This window comes from Mirounga angustirostris, unplaced genomic scaffold (assembly GCF_029215605.1).
Source record: "Mirounga angustirostris isolate CCGP_5_RB_7025 unplaced genomic scaffold, mMirAng1.0.hap1 SCAF_3, whole genome shotgun sequence".
Classification (NCBI taxonomy): domain Eukaryota; kingdom Metazoa; phylum Chordata; class Mammalia; order Carnivora; family Phocidae; genus Mirounga; species Mirounga angustirostris.
Window position 1 is genome coordinate 141499885 of NW_026991711.1, and position 15922 is coordinate 141515806.

General features: G+C 42.4%; 1 protein-coding gene and 1 pseudogene across 20 annotated transcripts in view; one reads left to right on the top strand and one right to left on the bottom strand.

The window, feature by feature from the left end:
• Positions 1-15922, top strand: part of OSBPL6 (oxysterol binding protein like 6) — a 198710-nt gene that overhangs the window by 55107 nt on the left and 127681 nt on the right. For 2 of the 20 annotated variants that reach the window (XM_064586753.1, XM_064586758.1), the window contains exons 2-3: positions 158-273; positions 7678-7888. The exons of 15 other annotated variants lie outside the window; for them this stretch is intronic. The gene's annotated coding sequence lies outside the window, so the exon portion shown is untranslated. The remainder of the gene's footprint in view (positions 1-157; positions 274-7677; positions 7889-15922) is intronic. 3 more of the 20 variants (XM_064586754.1, XM_064586757.1, XM_064586756.1) reach the window with 2 other exon arrangements.
• Positions 10578-11752, bottom strand: LOC123839075 (transcription elongation factor A protein-like 8; annotated as a pseudogene).

The window sequence follows — 15922 nt, forward strand, 5'->3', positions numbered from 1 at the left end:
GAAGCCTTTTCCTCCTTTCAAGTTAAGTCTCCCTCCTATTTTTTTTTATTATGGTAGTAGGTCTTTTTACTTTGAGCATAATCATATACTTAGCTGCTCATTATTATTATTATTATTATTATTATTATTATTATTTTTTTTTTGTCTCTCTCATTAGACCATAGGTCCATGAGAAGAGCAAGGGCAAGTCTGTTTGGCTTAACACCACATTCCCAGCTCCTAGCAGTGTGTCTGACATGTAGTAGATGCTTGCCGTACTGCATGAATGAATAAGTGAGTATCTTTTTATAATAAGAGAATAATAATAATATAACAGTCCTAACATTTTCCCCTTGGATGTTAAACGTAGTAGATCGTTTTCTTGAATTGAAGGCGTTCAATAGACGGTGCTACCACTGTATGGTTTTATACTTTCACGTGATTCTGCATATCCTGGTGTTTGCTATTCAGAGGGAGGCGACTGCTTATGCTTATTTTGTGGTTCCTGACACTTGGTTAACAATTTAATTTTAAATCACTACTGAGACTTGCCTCAAATGGAAAAAAACTTATCTAGGTTGTTTAAAATGTATGAGCCCCACTGTACTGTATAGAACAGCAAAAATAATTTTCTTCTTTGGTAGTGAAAAAAAATATTTTCTCTACATGTGTTATTTTTGCTCCCCACAAAGTGCTAAGTTACAGATGCAATATTATCTCTGTAATAAAAAGATCTTGATTGAATAGTAGGTAAGTCTGTAGCAGTCATATTAAAATGTACTTTTCCAGAGTATGCTCTGTTTCAGAGGTAACAGGGATGCAAGTGAGAAATGACATGATGGATTTGACTGCCTCTGCTTCTTACTGGATGATTCGACAGAACTCAAGCATGTCTTCCGCTGCTAGCAGGTTTCTGTAGAACCATGTGAGAGCCGCATGGGGCGTCCCTGCCTCCTCGCTCCGCTGGGATGGGTGGTTGATTTTCTCTAGATGCCTTTTCTAGGCGCAATGGCTAAGTACACAAGGATAATTTCTTACTGTTTTCTTCTTAATTAAAAAAAAAATCATTGACTGTAACATATGACAACCTTTTCATAATTGCACTTCTGCTAATTTGAAAACGCTGTTACAAAGTGTGTGTTGTTGGACTCTGTCACAGTTTGCTAGGAGTCTTAACTAAAAACTCAGGCTGGGAACCTACCCCAGGTTTGAAGATGATGGTTTCACTGGGCAGTGGTGTGGGACACAGAAAACAATTCAGCCCCACACCCTTCAGGAAGATGAGGTCGGTTCTTAGTCCGAGTCAGTATGTGGGAAACACCTGTACAAAATCGCGTGTCTGACTCTGTGTGGGATGCACACAGATAAAGCAAACACTAGCTCTAGCGAGAAACAAGTATACGTGGAATAATTAGATCCAGTGATTTATGCACAGGGCTGTTCTGTGCATCCATACACTCTGTGTTTGGGGGCCTCACGGTGACACCATGACGTAGGTGGGGGTGTGTGTGACTGCTATTGTTACACCTAATTTACTGATGGGAAAACTGAGCTTGGGGTGAGTTAGGTTGCGTGTGTTCAAGGGGAACAGGCGGGGAGTGGCAGAACTGGGGCCTGCAGCTGTGTGTTCGACTCCGGGATTCAAAGGAAGAAGAGCTGTTTCTGGGTCCCGGGGACGCTGGCCTCCGTGCCATGGATACACAGCCCTCACAGTTTGGGAAGAGACCCTGACTTCAGAAGCTGACTGGGGAGCTCCCACTTAGAACTGTGGCTCCTTCCTCTCTCTTGCTCCATGTCTTCTATCCTCCTTTTGGCGTTTCTGCAGTTCTGGCCTTACCACTGGCCCCCACCTGTCTTTCCACTCCCAGCTTTTCTCTTGATCCAGCTTCCAGTGTGTGTCGCCATTCTCTTTCTTCCCTTCACTGTGAGAGCATTTCCTGATTCTCCTTTGTAAGTGCCATTCGCTCCTCAACCCCACACTGCTTCTCAGTGGGATCACTGGTGCTGTCTGAGGTTCCTGTTTTTCAGCCCTTACTCTCATCAATCTCCATACAGTCTGTATCTGGGGACTGGCTGCCATTTCCCGAATGTCTCCTCAGGTGGCTTCTGGGCACCTTCTCTGTTGGCTCCATGCCTGTTGCTGTTCGACCTCCAGTGCTCTTCCTCCTCTTCTGCCCCTAAAATATTGAAGCGCCCAGAGTTTGGCATGGTCGTTGGAGGCGTGAGCCCTCAGTTACCCATGCGCCATCTCTGCATGTCCAGCAGCCACCCATACCCCCAGAGACATGACCACCCCCAGGGTCTCCAGGTCCTGCCCTCTCCCAAGGTCCCAGTCTCTAGATCGTATCCCACCGTGCCCAACATGGAGCAGAAACTCTTCCCATCTACTATGGAGTCATTCTCCAGTTTCCCGAAATAGAAGCTTTGGTGTCTTCTTTATGTGGGGTCATCAGGAAACCTTGATGCTTTTATCTCAGAATTATTTATCATGGCCTGCTAATTAGCCTCCCTTCCAGTCTTGCCATGCTCCAGAATGTCTTCCATTCCGCTTCTAGAGTTGCCTCCCTCGCTGTTTAGTCTGATTATATCACTCTCCTTACTCTAGGGTGCTGACTCCCCATCTGTCTTCCCCACAGGGCTAGGGCCAGTTCCACTGATGGCCACCAGTAGCTGTGCCCTCCATGCTCGAAAGTGTGTGTCGAATGAATGAATCTGGTTCCAGTCTTGCTTCTCAACTTTATGTCCCTGTGACCGGGCCCTGTGCTTTCGTGCCCCCAGCCCCTCACCATTTCTCAAGCATGCCCAGTTCTTTACTATGTCCTGCTTTGTCATTTTTAGATTTTTTTCTTCCATGTTCCTTCTTTCTTTTTTTTTTTTTTTTAATATTTTATTTATTTATTTGACAGAGAGAGACACAGCGAGAGCAGGAACACAAGCAGGGGGAGTGGGAGAGGGAGAAGCAGGCCTCCTGCTGAGCAGGGAGCCCGATGTGGGGCTCGATCCCAGGACCCTGGGATCATGACCTGAGCCGAAGGCAGACGCTTAACAACTGAGCCACCCAGGTGCCCCCCATGTTCCTTATTTCAACTCACACCTTATAACTTTTCCGTTCTGATGAAAAGGTCCTTTTGTCTTTTTTCTGCCTTGTCTTTGTTGAAGTCAGTCACCTCTCATTACGTTTCTTCCTTTTCTTGTCCTCATCCATTTCTGGTTTAATTTTTGTATTTCTGATTCTGGGTGTTTTTTCAGTTCTCCAAATGCTTCTGTGAGGATATTTAAGTCAGTTTGGAGTGTCGTTTCAGGTTCCTCCTGCTTTGGGCGGGGAGAGTTTTCAGCAGCTCTTTGGTAGGGTTCTGATGTTTCTCGCTTCCCAAGCATTTCAGTGGTGCTCTTGCTGGCTCAGGAGCTCACATCTGTCAGGTGCCGTTTCTCTAATGTGTGCTGGTGGTGGTGGATGGCGAGGCTCTGGTGTGTCGTAGGCACCTTACTTTCTCTCTCTTCCTTCTGTGCTGCAGCACCGCTCCCTCACTTTCCTTCTCTCCAGAAGCAACACTTCTCTCTCGCCTTCAAGCCCTTCCGCTCCGTGGAGCTGGGGCTGAGAGCTATCAGGCCTCAGGCCATGTGTGCTCCGTGGACACTTGGCGCACGACTTTCCCTCTTCGGGGGTGATTTGGAGTCCCCTCCGTGCCCCTGTTCTCCTTGCACACGTGCCTCTCTTCACACTCACTGGTGTGTAGCAGCAGAAGCAGCTCTTCTAGAAATTCGTTTCTTCCGACACTGACGGGTAATTTGAAGTTTGCGGTATTCTGTGCCCCTAATCGTGACAAATGCCTTGGGGCCTGTGAAGATATTTGCCATCTTGTAGATTTTGTCGTCTTTTGGGAAGGATGTGTAGAGAGATTTGGACCCATGCAGCCGCCGTGGTCCTCCAAAGTGGAAAGCTCCCATGGGGAAAGTTACATTTCTCCTGCTTTTAGGTGAGAAACCCAAGACTCAGAAAAGCTAAGGAATTTGGCCAAGATGGCACAGACACCAAAAACCGGGATATGAGGAAAATTTCTTCTTTTGCTTATATCAGAGAAAGTCTAATCTGCTTTTATGAAGCTTATTTATGGTTTAGCAGAGGGGCAATGTAAATTTTCTTTTTTTCTTTAAAGATTTTATTTATTTATTTATTTGTCAGAGAGAGAGAGAGAGGGCGCATATAAGCAGGGGAAGTGGCAGGCAGAGGGAGAGAGAGAAGCAGACTCCCCGCTGAGCAGGGAGCCCGACGAAGGGCTCGATCCCAGGACCCTGGGATCATGACCTGAGCTGAAGGCAGATGCTTAACCAACTGAGCCACCCAGGCGTCCCTAAATTTTCTTGAAAATTTTTAAAAATACTGCAGGGAAGTAAAGGTGTTCTGAAAATGTTTGATGTTTCCTTTTAAAGAAATTTCAGGTTTGGGGGTACCTGGGTGGTGCAGTCAGTTCAGTGTCTGACTCTTTTTTTTTTTTTTTAAAGATTTTATTTATTTATTTTGACAGAGAGAGAGAGACAGCGAGAGAGGGAACACAAGCAGAGGGAGTGGGAGAGGGAGAAGCAGGCTTCCCGCGGAGCAGGGAGCCCGATGCGGGGCTCGATCCCAGGACCCTGGGATCATGACCCGAGCCAAAGGCAGATGTTTAATGATTGAGCCACCCAGGTGCCCCCAGTGTCTGACTCTTGATTTCGGCTCAGGTCATGAGATTGAGCCCCATATTGGGCTCCATGCTCAGTGTGGAGTCTACTTGTCCCTGTCTCTCTGCTCCTCCCCCACACCCAAATACATAAATAAAATCCTTTTTTTTTTTTTTTTTTTTCAAATACATGATTCTTCCCTTAAAAAGAAAAGAAATTTCAGGTTTGGTTGTGTGGGTGTGATGGTACTACATAAGTATGTACAGACTGAAAGTTTGTGTGGCTTTATCTTTTTATAATGAAATGGAATTTTTTCTGTGATTTTCTCTTGATGCATATTGTTGAAGATCAAGAAGAATGTAATCCAATTTGTAACCTTAACATTGGTTGTTTTAAGGTTAGAAAAGCACAGCCGCTGGTGGAGAGTGGTTCTATTTCATTACGGAAGGATCAGTAAATATCACTCTCCATGCATACAACAGTGTCAGGTTCCTTTTACTGTGATGGAGACATTTGTATCAAGTGTTCAGTCTTATTATTTGTCTTGAGCATTTTGGTTTGGGGATTTGAGGACTAAGAGTGTCAGATATTTTAGAGGGAGAGATGAGAGTTCTCTGCTTTGTTTCATTTTCTGTCTATACAATTAACATCTACTCATGCTGATATTTTGAAAAAAAATACAAGGAAAGAAAATAATCTGAAATCTCATTATCTAGAATCAACTATTATTGATTTTCTGGTATTGTTTGCTCTTCTGGTGTTTTTTGTTTTCTGGGTTTTTTTCCTATTGTATATTATGCATCCTAGTTTGTAACCTACTTTTTTGGTGTACCAGTGAAATGTGAACATTTTTTCCAGTAAATCATCTATGGCATGATTTTTATTGCTATACATTTGTTCCTTTACATAGATGTGCCATACTTTACCTAATCAGTCTGCTATTATTGATTTAGGTTGCTTGAGGTCATTTTTGCTATTATGGGATTACAGTGAATATTTTTACAAATATATCTTTGTGTACACTTCAATATGTAAGGAGTAACTGACTCTCTTTTTTAAGATTGCCATTTTTCTGCTTGGAGAAATAGAATAAAATGTACAGACTCCTTTTATATCTATTTGCTTTCCTTCAACTTTTCATCTTTGTTTTGTGTTTAAGTAACTCCCTATAGGCTCATTCCTTCGCCCCTCAGTTTTTCTCCCTAGAGTTCGCTTTTGCATCAAATTATTCTATTTTCTATAGCTTTGGGTGCCATCTATATGCCGTTCATACCCAGACACTGACCTTTTAGTCAATTTACAAGTAAATCTCCAGCTGCTATTATAAAATCTGTAACAAGGTGTTTGATTCATAATCTCATAGCCGGACTCTCCCAGCAGGAGAGAGTTCTGAGCTGCAGAGCCAAGTTATCTAACTGCCTGCTGGACATCTTGCCTGAGGTCACCAACAGACATTTCAAACTTCAAGTGTAAAAAAATAATCATAGCCACTAACAATTTTTTTTTGAGATTACTGTGTACCGGGAATCATGCCATGTGTTTTAAATGCATATGCTCTTTCTGTCATAGCCACATAGGTTTACCATATTTCCCATTTTACAGATGATGAAAACAGACCATAGAAGGTTACACAGAAGCTAGTAAATCTTCCTGTGCTCTTTTTTTTTTTTTTTAAGATTTTATTTATTTGACCGAGAGAGACACAGTGAGAGAGGGAACACAAAAGGAGGAGTGGGAGAGGGAGAAGCAGACTCCCTGCCAAGCAGGGAGCCTGATGCGGGGCTCGATCCCAGGACCCTGGGATCATGACCTGAGCCGAAGGCAGACGCTTAATGACTGAGCCACCCAGGCGCCCCTCTTCCTGTGCTCTTTACAGATAAGCTGTGTGGTTTGCAAAATGGAATTCTTTTTTTTTTTTTTTAAGATTTTATTTATTTATTTGACAGAGAGAGAGTTAGTGAAAGCAGGAACACAAACAGGGGGAGTGGGAGAGGGAGAAGCAGGTTTCCTGCTGAGCAGAAAGCCCGACGCGGGGCTCGATCCCAGGACCCTGGAAACATGACCTGAGCCAAAGGCAGACGCTTAACGACTGAGCTACCCAGGCGCCCCGCAAAATGGAATTCTTGATGCTTCACCCTATAGTGTCTTCCCAAAGTATTTCTTGTCTTGGTAAATGGTGAGCTATCTACCCAGGAGCTCATGCCAGGAAATTGGGAGACATCCTTGGTACCTTTTTCTCCCTCATTTATCAATATCTCCTGTTGATCCTATTTTCCAAATATGTCTTGAATCATGCCACTGTTTTGCACACCTACTGTGCACCGCCCCCCAACCAGGTCATGCGGTCATCCTTCCTCCACAACTCCTGACCCTGCTTCTGTCCCTGCCCCTCAGGACGAGTCCTCACACACAGAGTGGTCTTTATGTATTCAAATCTAATCCTTCACTGCCCTGGTCACAGCCTTCCATTCTCGTTCCAGCCTCACTCTCACTTCCCTTGATGAGGCCACACTTCCTCTTCCTCAGGGCGCTGGCACCTCCTCTGCCTTCTGCCTGAAATGCTCCTCAGCTCTGTTCTTCACCTGAACAACTCCTGCTCCTGCTTCCGGTTTCATTTTAAATGTCACTTGTGCAGAGCAGAAGCCTCCTCAGATCCTGAATGAGGATTCCTCTTTCTGTTCTCAGACGCCAGCCGTTCACCCTCACAGCACTGAACAGTGTATAGACTCCTCATCTTAGATTCGGACTCATTTATAATATAACCTTAGACTCTATTGGATTATTTATCTGATAACTGCCCTTTCTGCTCCCCTCACCTGTCAATGCCATGAGAAGGTTGTGTCTGTGTCTGTTTTTACCCTTGAACCTTAACCCTAAGCACAATCCTTGGCACATAGTAGATGTCCACCAAATATTTGAATAAAAAAGGCATGAACACATTGAGTTCTGGCTTCACCTGGAAGTGAAATGAGCTGGGATGTCTCTTTCCCCTGTCCAGGGGTGTGGGTGTGTAGTTGATTTTCTCTGTTTGTCTGGCAGGAGCCAAAGGACTGCAAGCATGGGACCCACCTTTAGGCAAACAAGGGAGTGGTGGGCTCAGGGAGTGAAAGATGCCACATAATGGAAGAATAAGACTCAAAGGAGGGAAGAAAGGACCACGGCTCGCTTTTGTCCCGGTGGGAGAGCCCATTGTGATCCCTAAGAGGGTTTGAAGGATTGAATTAGTCCCACTTCTTAAAGTTTTTATTTGGTAAGTCATCTACTCTGTCAATATTGTGAAGTTAAACTTAGCGACAGTTACTATGAGTTTTTTTTTTTCTCTCCTTCCTGACCCTCTCAACTAGAGGAATATCTGCGTTTAATTTTCGATGGCATAAAATTTCATTAACTGTGAGTGTGCCATTTCTGCTTACAAGGGCTTTCCTTGGAGCAGAAAGCGATTATAAGGGGCCCTTCATGCTTGATTACTGCAGAGGAGGCGGAATTCAGCAAGAGCCTCGCAGAGCCCATAATATGTCATTCTGGCCATCTGTCCTCCAAGGCACCTACGTGGGGCTCTTTTAAGGCTCAGAGTCATTTCGGTTTTGAAGGCACTTGTTCTTTCTGATCACGCACCCTTCCTGCCTAAAGCAGTGAAGTCACAGAACAACTGTGTTGATTTAAATTCTAAATTCCTGTAACAGTGACAATACCTTTCCTAGGCGCTGGCACCAAGTGGAGCCAGTTTCCATATCCCTGCTCTCCTGCATTTTCTTCCTCGAACTACAAGTTACGGCGGCAGCAAGCATCCTGTGCACGTGCTTGCCATGATGTAGTTCCCACCTTTTGAAATGCCGGACTCCGAGCAGAAAGTAATGTGCTTTCTCATATCCCCACGCTTGTGTGTTTCTCCTTTGGATTCTTAAGAATATCTGAGGCTGAAGAGTGGTGTTCTATTGGAACTCCACTTGGCCTCATGAGCTACTACACCAAAACCGCCCCCTGGGCCCTTGAAGAGTGCAAGGGATTAGCAGAGATTGGTAAACTCTGTAAAAGGCCAGGTTGTAAATATTTGGGGGTTCCTGAGCCATATGGTCTGTCACTAACTACTCAACTCTGCTGTTGTGTGTGCAAACAGCCATAGACAGCACAGGAATACATGGGCGTGGCTGTGGTCAAGTAAAACTTTTATAACAAAATAAGCAGAGGGCAAGATTTGGCTCACGGGCCACAGGGTGCCAGTGTAATTAACATAATTGCCCAAACCAAAGCATTGTAAACAGGGAAGATGATTTGGATGAAACAAAAAAATGGCAGACTTTTGTTCTCATATGGTCAATGGTTTTTGTTAAGCAAATAGGACTGAGTTAGATGCCCTCTATGTCACAGATAACAACATTGGTTCTTGAGGCCATTTGAATAGAACCAAATTTAGATATGCAGAAGGGCATAAATCCTATCCCATTCTTTATAATTAATGTTAATACTTCTAGACTGTCTTGGGTCAGCATAAATTAGACGTCTGCTATTCCTTCCTTCCTGGCGTGATGAGATCATGGCACAACTCCGTCTTAGAATAGTTTTGGATCTTCTGCTAAAATAATTTGACCTCTTGGTAAGCAGTACATTAGGGATCACCACATGTAATAATGGCCCCTGGTGTGACTAGACCATTAGTTTCTGCAACCCTGAACATTTCTGAGAGAGTGGACTGTGGACAGAATCTATAGAAGGTGGCAGATATTGGCGAACACTCAGGCCACTGTACAAGAGAAGTTGTTACTGTTACTGTTGAGTTTCAGGAAATGCTTTTGGAAGACAAGTAGAAGTGGATGACAAATTGAGTTGGTTGGTTTTGTTTTTTGTTTTGTGCTTTGGTGAAGAAACTTCTTCCAGGAGACATGAGTTTTCAGACATTGATGATTAACTTTGATGTGGGTAAAGATTTGTTAAGAATTCAGTAGTTTAATGGAATTTTAGATCTAGTCCAACCCTTTCTGTTTCACAGTTGGGGAAAGGGAGGTTATCCCAGTAATGTCATCCTGCTTATTCTCATAGTTTGCTATATCATCTACGTGCTGTATATTCTAAAAGGATAAATTCAGAGCCAGCGAATCAAAAGTGGATATAACAGTTAGTGTGTTCTTTATGGGCATGTTGATTTTATCCATCATCATAGTGGAGGTGGGGCTGCGAGTTGCCATGTTTAGTAAATAAAAATAGGACACCAAATTAAATTTGGACTTTAGATAAACATGGAATTTTTTTTTTAGTATAAAAGTTTAGTATAGAATGCAGTATTTGAGACATACTTATACTAAAAGATTCCTTGTTTATTTGATATTCAGACTTAACTAGACAGTTCTATATTTTATTTGCACCATACTGGGGGCCATATAAACTAGGGGAAATATAAACTCAGAACCTAAGTTTAATGGTAAAGGTTTTATGAACAGGGTGATAGCTAGAATGGGAGTTTTAGCTTGAAGCCTTGATTTTTCTTGACATGACCAGTACTTTGGTTATGGTGTTGTATAATGTGTTCTACCATGACAAAGGAATAAGAAGTGGGCAGTTTCGGTCATGGTTTTGTTTAGTAATTTCATAAACAGCAGCTCAGTTGGTGTTTCTTGGGCCATCCTGAAACCCAGCAGTTGGCAGGGTTAGCCAACACTTTTTGAGGAAGTTGCGTGGAAAAAAACGGACATGATGTTTGAGGCTGCCTGAGGAGGAGTGCAGCAGGTCACTTCAGGCAGAGCAGGAAGGCCAGGCTGGAGAACGGACATGAAAGCAGCATATTTGCCTAAACCAGGTCTTCAAAGATATTCGAAGGAGTGGAATCATTCAGTACATACTCTTGCATCAGGCTTCTTTCATTAAGCATCATCCGGTTAAGCTCTAGTATTTTGACCCAGAGTTAGGTACTGTATTCAGACTGGTGCTGTATTCCTTTTTTTTTTTTTTTTTTTTTTTGTAATAATTGCTAGTTTTATTCCTCTGGCTAAGAGATCCAGGGGTAACTTGAGGTTTACATTTTTTTAATAGTTCTTCCATCAAGAGTTTAGGTGCACCCATTGCCCTTAGAAGCTGGTTGCAAATTATTTAACTCTTACTTATAAAACTTTAATTCTTTTTGTGTGTGTGACATGTGTTCATGAAAAAATACATATAAGCAAAAAGAAAAAAAGCTCATGCCACACAGAAATAAGCAGTTACGTTTCTGATATATGTTTGTATGTACACACACACACGCACACACGCACACACGAATTTGGGATTTAATCCTACATATGTGAGCTGATACTAAATATATCCCTTTGTAACCTGTTATGTTTTACTTCACAATATGTAATGAATATATTTTCATGCAAATGTGTGAAACTTTCCAATTGAAAAACAGACCTGGAGAATGGGTCAAAATACAAAATCCAGGGAGATGCTGATAACAAGGAAGCTACCTAAAACAAAATTCCACCAGATGAGTAAAGTAAACCGAAGGTCAAAGATACATCAGAAAACGCTAACAGAAAGAAAGCAGGGGCCAGATTTTAATATCAGACAAAAAAAGAATTCAAGGCCTAAAGCACACAGGATAAGGACGGCTGCGTGAATGTCTTTGCTTCCAATGCATCATCACAAACTTGTTTCTTACTCTTCTTATCTCTTCCCTCAGCCTTTCCAACTCATCTGCTCCTCTTATCATTTCTTCAGGGTCCAAATGCCTCACAGGAGTGTCCTCTTTAAACCCCTTGCCAGGCTGGGTCAGCCCTCCTCTAAGATTTCCTTCTGCTCCCTGGCTTACTCCTTCTTCGGAAGGTTGAGGACTGATATCCTTCCGCCTCCTGTGGTATATCTTCTGAAGGGCGGTCGGCCTCGGTCTTTGGCATGTTCTGTGGTTTTCCTTCATTTTCTTCACAAGACTTTTGCATGTTGAGTATTTTTCTGTTATTTCTTTTGAATAAATTAATCCTGCAGGGATCCAGGGGATTTTCCTGCCTCCTTCCCTCACTCGATTTGTGCCGCGCCCAAAAGACCAAAGAGTCCTGAAAGGAGCTGGGGCACTTTTCTCCTTCTCCAGCAATACGGAGCTGCTACAGGGAAACAGGCCCTGGACTATAAGGACTTCTGCACACGTCAACTCTTTTTTTTTTTTTTTTTTAACATTTTATTTATTTGACAGAGACACAGCGAGAGAGGGAACACAAGCAGGGGGAGTGGGAGAGGGAGAAGCAGGCTTCCCGCCGAGCAGGGAGCCCGGTGTGGGGCTCGATCCCAGGACCCTGGGATCATGACCTGAGCCGAAGGCAGACGCTTAACGACTGAGCCACCCAGGTGCCCCTGGTGCTGTATTCCTATCTCATAGCTTTAGAAAGATGATTTCCTGAATGATACCACGAGAAAAACCCAGGTCCTGGCCTCATTTTATTGTTGCTTAAGTTCATATAGGGAGATGAACTGTTTTCTTGACGTATGAAGGATACATCATTTCCTCCAGTGAGAGCAGATTCTGTTTGGAAGGTTGGTGGTGCAGGAGCTGGGGCTCCATGAAATAATTTGCCTGTAGCTAGCCAAGTCATTTGCTTATGTGAATGCTTCCCCATGCCTCAGGTCCCTTTCCTACTAATTTCCCCTAGTGTGTCTGCCTATATGTTTCTGGAGGCCTCTTGATCAAATTCCATTTGAGCTTGTGCTGATTTTTTAAGGTCAAGTACTGATAATTGTAAGATTCAGAAAGCCATTTACCTGTCTTGTTATTTTTAATGGGATTACTTAATGGTTTAGTTTTGCTAATTAAGTAGAAGAGGAGTGATCAAAATAGTGGTTAAATTACTGTACCCAGAACTTGCATTTCATTTCATTTCATTTAAAAGAAATCAGTGAGAACTCAACAGTAGAATTAGATCCAAAGGTGGTTTTCTTCTGTAGGGAATTTTCTTTGAATTCTTTAACTCAATTATCTCTATTTTAGGTTACAGAAGGACAACACAGACCAAAGAAGTAAAAGCAGAATTACCCTTACTTGTCACTATTAGGGGATATATGTGTAAGAGTTTATCTAAGGAAAGGCTCATAAGTAGAGCCTTTGTGAACCCAAGGATGAACTAATTTATAGGAGCCTCTGGCTCCTTTGTCAGTATATATAAGTATATATACTGACGTATATATAAGTATATATACTTATATATACTGACGTAGCTGAATTACTTGTAGTTTCTTTAACTGGTTGAAAAGAAGAGAGTCTGAAAGGTCAGATTAACTTTGACTTTATTCCATTTGCTGTTTGTGTTAAGTTTGAGTCAACAGTGGAAAATTTGTTTCCCTGTGAAACCTCTGGAGGGTGGGGCTGGTTCCCGTGATCATAGCATCAAGGACCGTTGCTGAGATCTCGTTCACTCATTAGGAGGTGCCGCATGGTGATCTTCTAAATCTAACATTTTTCTTCATTTATTAGCTGGAAAGCTTCCGTAAAGAGAAACTCTTCTGTATCAAGTTCTCACTTATCCCGAGGAGCAAGCTTGTATTAGAAAAGCAAGATAAATGCTGATTCTTCCTCTTTATTTACCAGTTTCAAAATGAGTTGGTTAACTGGCTTCGTCTAAAAGTGACCAATAACTTTTTGAATGAATTTATGGATTTAAACACATTTGATATGTCTGAATCCATTTGCAATCATTATTCTGTTTGATGATCAAATTACCCAGTTCTTGGCTCGGGGGGCCTCTTCTAAGTGGCTTCTGAATTGTGTATATAGTATGTATATGTGCGTACATGTATTAATCATCTACTTATTTATCTTTCTACTTATTTATTTAGAATGTCTTTGGTAGACAAGATGTTCCAGGCTCATTGTACTTTTTATTCCCAGGCCTCGATTCAGCCTTTTCTCCATGGAGCTCCAGTTCCTTTTGACAGAAATAGTATTTCAAGACACAATCTGGGGCGCCTGGGTGGCTCAGTCGTTAAGCGTCTGCCTTCGGCTCAGGTCATGATCCTGGGGTCCCGGGATCGAGTCCCACATCGGGCTCCCTGCTCAGCAGGAAGCCTGCCTCTCCCTCTCCCACTCCCCCTGCTTGTGTTCCTGCTCTCGCTATCTCTCTCTCTGTCAAATAAATAAATAAAATCTTTAAAAAAAAAAAAAAAAGACACAATCTGAACACTAGGGGTGGTGATTGCTGCTGGCTAGTCATTATTTCTCGGTCCTTTCAGGACATAAAGTTAGAAAATTAAGCAAATTGCTTCATGAGTTCGGGCTGATACTTCCAATTCGAATTAAAGATTACTAACAAATGATGATTGGTTGGAAAAGTGCGGAGTGAATAACCAAGGACTGTACAATAATGGAGAAGAGGCTAAGGAAATAATTATAAAAATCACAGAAAACGAAACTGCAAAGGGATCTTGAAATATATAATCTGGTTTTCTACCTACTTCTTTGCCCTTTCACAAAAGCTACATTTGAACATGTCTGAGTAGAGAAAAGGATCAAGAAGGTGAAGCTCAAATCTTAGTCACTGGCTTCAGCCGGACAGGAAATGGCTGGACACCTTGATGTGAAGTGATTTATGTGAAGTGAGGAGAACAGAAAACACATTATGGCAGTTCAAATGGAAAACTTTGTATTGAGCGAATTTCAGCTTCGGTTGACCCTCCTTCGACTGTTTTCTCACTTTGAACTTTTTCTTAGAAAAGGGCTTTTATCTTTAGAAATGAGATATTTGGTGTGTGAAAACAAGGCAGAATTAACTGCCAACAAGCCCCTCATACCCATGGTGGTTCTGGTTTTCCTTCATAGTCAAGAAAGCTCTCTGCATCATTTTTGTCAGATTTCCCCTACCGGTCTTAACTTGAACGTTGTTGTTATTTGAGAGGCAGTGTGTAAGACGTTTTGACCACTATTTTGTATTCTACAGGGTGGAGGAAAGAGGCCCAGGCTTCAGTGTCCCCTGGTTAGTCTGGAAGGCATATGTGTTCATGTACACATTCAATATCTAAGGCAAAACATTACACAATGCATGTTATTGTCATAATTAGAGATGCAAACATGAATATTTTACTGACTCCAAAGGGAAATTCAGTATTAAATACAGATGTAAATTTTTATGCTTTGCTAGAAAAACTGCTTATAAAGGTTTAAAATGCCAGTCTCAAAAGTATGTCCATTTTCACATTGAATATCTACAATAAATGAAGTAAATGTGTTAAATATTCTCAATTGTTTTAGTATTAAATTTTCTCTAATGCTGGTTGCAAAAGGGAATTGTTTTTGATGGGGAAAAATACAAATATGCCAGCTTTTTTTAAAAAGTTTTTATGGGGGCACCTGGGTGGTTCAGTCGTTAAGTGTCTGCCTTCAGCTCAGGTCATGATCCCAGAGTCCTGGGATCGAGCCCTGCATCGGGCTCCCTGCTCAGCAGGAAGCCTGCTTCTCCCTCTTGCACTCTCCCTGCTTGTGTTCCCTCTCTCGCTGTGTCTCTCTCTGTCAAATAAATACATAAAATCTTTAAAAAAATAAATTAATTAAAAAAAATAAGATTTTATGTATTTATTTGAGAGAGAGAGAGCATGAGTTTGGGGGGGGGAGGGGCAGAGGAAGAGAGGGGCAGAGGGAGAGGGAGAAGCAGACTCCTCACTGAGCAGAGAGCCCAGTGTAGGACTCGATCCCAGGACCCTGGGATCATTACCTGAGCCAAAGGCAGATGCTTAACTGACTGAGCCACCTAGACGCCTCAAATATACCAGCTTTTAAGGTTGGTAACAACATGTTAGCAACTCTATTTCATTATTATTATTCAGAATCTGTCTCCAAGGGAAGCATTTCATGAGTCAAGATACATAAATGAAGTGTCGTTTATGTTTATTTTAAACTTAATACTCATTTTTAAAGAGGAAATGTTAATATTTTGAAAAAGACATCAGTGAAATGCAATGTTGTAAGGACAAGTTTCCTTTTGATATATATTTTTTAAAGATTTATTTATTTAGAGAGAGAGAGAGTGCATGCAAGCAGCGGGTGGGGGGCAGAGGGAGAGGGAGAGAGAGAATCTCAAGCAGACACCCCGCTAATCAGGAGCTCCACAAGAAGCCTGATTCCACGACCCTGAGATCATGACCTGAGCCCAAATCAAGAGTCGGAGGCTTAATCAGCTGAGCCACCCAAGCGCCCCCTCCTTTTGATATTTCAACAAAAAATAGCTTAATAGCCTCCCTCTCTAAGCCTGTGGGATCCAATGGATTAAAGATGGAAGAGGCTGGCCTTAATTAAAATTAAAAACTTCTACTCTGTGGGGGCGCCTGGGTGGCTCAG